The sequence below is a fragment of the Choristoneura fumiferana genome, unplaced genomic scaffold, assembly GCF_025370935.1.
Source record: "Choristoneura fumiferana unplaced genomic scaffold, NRCan_CFum_1 Sck3bRy_348;HRSCAF=598_pilon, whole genome shotgun sequence".
Classification (NCBI taxonomy): Eukaryota; Metazoa; Arthropoda; class Insecta; order Lepidoptera; family Tortricidae; genus Choristoneura; species Choristoneura fumiferana.
Genome location: NW_027413003.1, coordinates 72,606 through 76,600, shown reverse-complemented (window position 1 = coordinate 76,600; position 3,995 = coordinate 72,606).

Genomic DNA, 3,995 nt, shown 5'->3' with positions numbered 1-3,995 from the left:
TTTTTGTAATAGCCGAAACTACATAATAATAGCCAATAAAAAGTTGAAAACCCCCGACTTTGACACTTCAAAGTTCAATATCTCAAAAGCAGCTGAACTGATTTTGATGAAACATGGTCTAAGAACCATCGCTAGAAATCTGCTTACAAATAGAAAAACCGCATTGAAATCGGTCCACTCCACCCGTTTAAGAGCTACGGTGCCACAGACAGACACACAAACAGACAGACAGATACACATAGCGGTCAACTTATAACACCCCTCTTTTTGTGTCGGGGGTTAAAAATACGATCATAGTAGATTGTTAGAGCTTCTGTGAGTTTTAGCTGTATGTATTTCACTGTGCCTAAATTGGTTTGTACAGCGTTTTTTGATGATAATTTTCATTCGTTTCCAACTCTAATGCCACATTACTGTATTATATTTACACAAGCTGTTTACGGCTCATTAGGATAATATCATCTTTCCATAATGTAACTTTTTTCTACTTGAAGGAGTCGGTAAATTCTAATCCAAGGACCAAAAGTAGTTTCTAGTATATGTGGCTTATTTCTGTAAAAGAGGCAAATTCACCAAAGTTAAAACACTTCCAAACTACCCACGGCATCCAATTAAGACCACCTGATCGGATCATCCAGGTGATTCTGTTGGACAAATTCGTCTTATGTGATCCCCAGGTGAGTTAACTGCAACACTATATCCAGACGATCCCCTAGGTAATTTTAGTGGACAGAAAATATATCCAGTAGGATACCCTACAAATAATATGGACTTCGCAAGTGATTCTAGTTTACAAACCTGTCCAACACGATCACCAGATGATTCAGTTGGATTTGTTGTACATTACAATCACCCAGGTGATTTGAACAAACTCAAACTCAAACACACAACATTTATTGACAAGAAAAACACACTACATCACAACAAAAACACAGTAAAAACATAAATAGGAGAAGAGAGAAATAAGAGAACATTTTGTAAATGGACTGCTACGTACAGAACGATCACTTAGGTGATTCAAATGGACGCAATATCTTGCACGCTCCCCGTGGTGATTTTGCGGGCTACTACGTTCAGAAGGATCACCAGTGATCACAGTGGATGTCATGGACCAAGTGATAAATCGCTCATTTTAGGTTCCGGAGCCAAAATGGCAAAAAACGGAACCCTTATAGTTTCGCCATGTCTGTCTGTCTGTCTGTCCGTCCGCGGCTTTGCTCAGAGACTATCAATGCTAGAAAGCTGTAATTTGGGATATAAACGTAAACTATGCCGACAAAATGGTACAATAAAAAATTCTAAAAAAATTTTTTAGGGTACCTCCCATAGACGTAAAGTGGGGGTGTTTTTTTTTCTCATCCAACCCTATAGTGTGGGGTATCGTTGGATAGGTCTTTTAAAAACCATTAGGGTTTGCTAAGACGATTTTTCGATTCAGTGATATATTTACGAAATCATCATCATCATCATCCCAGCCTATATACGTCCCACTGCTGGGCACAGCCTCCTCTCAGAACAAGAGGGCTTGGGCCGTAGTTCCCACCGCGGGCCCAGTGCGGATTGGGAACTTCACACGCACCATTGAATTGCTTCGCAGGTTTGTGCAGGTTCCTCACGATGTTTTTCCTTCACCGCAAAGGCCGTGGTAAATTTCAAAATGTAATTCGCACATGAATTTCGAAAAACTCAGAGGTGCGAGCCGGGGTTTGAACCCACGACCCTCCTGCTTGAGGCGATAGGTCAAACCACTAGGCCACCACGGCTGTTTTTGTTATTTACGAAATATTAACTTTAAAGTGAAAATTTTCATTAAAATAAGGCGTCCCCCCCCCCCTCTAAAATCTAAGCGGTGGTGGAAACATTTGAAAAATTCACAATGGTAGTAAAGTATATTAAACTTACAAGGAAACTGTATTGGCTAAGTTTGCTTGGAGAATTGTTAGTAGTTTATGTGGTAAACTAGCTTTTGCCCGCGGCTTCGCTCGCGTTAAATTTGGGGTAACAATTAACATACATTTACTTTCTGCGATCCTTTTTTTCGTGTTTTGATTGATTTTTTGGAGGATTTCATGGAAATATAAATACAGTAAGACGTTGTTTTAGACAGATGGTGCACATTTTGGAATTCAAAAATCAACCTACGTAATTAATCATTCATAATTCGTACCAACTCTGAAACCCTGTTTCGCTGAAACGTTAAAGACGTTAAAGTACTACGCGTTTCTTTTGCCGGCGACTTCCTACACGATATAGGATATAGGATTGTATCTCGAGAAATTGTAAAGTCCCCGCGGGACATGAATTACTGTTATGATCTATTTTAATATTCTTAATTGTCGATGAGAGACATATTGTAGCTTTCTATTATTAAAAGAATTTTGAAAATCTGCCCCGAAATTGAATTCACTTATTTTTATTCTGCGGAAATTTTGCATTAAAAAAAGAAGTCTGTCCATCAGGGATATTGTAGCTTTCTATTGGTAATAGAATTATTTAAATCAGCTCAGTAGTTTCAGAGATTACCCCCAACAAACAAAGAAACAAACAAAGTTGAGATATTTTCCTATTCCATGGGATTTTCTAAAAATCTTTCCCTAGTGCACCTCTGTATTACTTTAGGTCCATCTATGCCAATTTCAAGTCTCTAGCACCAGTAGTTTTGGCTATGCGTTGTCTGTCAGTCAGCCAGTCATGGTACTGTTCAGGTAGAGTTAGGTATACAATTATAAATAAATCAACCCTGAAGTTGAATTCACTTTTTGCTATCCCGCGGGAAGTTTTACGTTTTCCCGGAGAAAAGTAGCGTATGCAATCAGGGATAATGTAGCTCCCAAATATCTTTTAAATCAACCCCAATGATGAATTTACTTAAGTATTTCGATCTTGCGGGAATTTTGCATTCTTCTGTAGAAAAGCAGCCTATGTCAATCAGAGATACTGCAGATTACTATTAGTGAAAGAATTTTTAAAATCAGCTCCGAATTTGGATTGTCTTACTTACTTCTATGTACCTATCCTGCGGGAATTTTGCATTTTTCCCAAAGAAGAGTAATCTATACCAATCAGCAATTAGTGTAGCTTTATATTAGTGGAAGAATTTTTAAAATCAGCTCTGAAGTTGAATTCAGTTTTTTCTATCCCATGGGAATTTTGGATTTTCCGAAAAAAAAGTGGCCTATGTCAATCGAGGATAGTCATATCATATGAAAGAATTTTTAAAAGCAGTGCCAAAGTTGAATTTACTTATTTCTATCCCGCGGAATTTTTCATTTCCCGGAAAAACGTATCCTATGTCAATCAGGAATACTGTAGCTTACTTTTGTTGAAAGAACTTTTAAAATCAGACCCGAAGTTGAATTCACTTATTTCTATCCCGCGGGAATTTTGCATTTTCCCGAAGAAGAGTAGTCTATACTAATGAGGAATAGTGTAGCTTTCTATTGATGTAAGAATTTTTAAAATCATCCCCGAAGTTGCATTCAGTTTTTTCTATCCCATGGGAATTTTGTAATTTCCCGAAGAAAAAGTAGCCTTTGTCATTTGGGATAGTCATATCACATAATATGTAAGATTTTTTAAATCAGCTCCGAAATTGAATTAATTTATTTCTATCCCGCGGGAATTTTGCATTATCCCGGATAAAAAGTAACCTATGTCAATCAAGGATAGTGTAGCTTACTAACGGTGAAAGAATTTTTAAAATCGGCTCAATAGTTTCAGAGATTCGACTACAAACAAAGAAGCGAAAAAAGTTTAGATATTTCCCTATCCCGTGGGAATTTCGAAAAATCCTTTCTTAGTGCGCGTCTACATCTATTAAGGAACATATATTCCAAATTTCAAGTTTCTAGCCCCAGTGGTTTGGGCTGTGCGTTGATCTATAAGTCAGTCAGTCAGTCAGTCAGTCAGTCAGTCAGTCAGTTTCTTCTTTTATATATATAGATTACAAGTCAGTCCAACTACTGGACATTGTCGAATTTAATTTGCAAGATTTG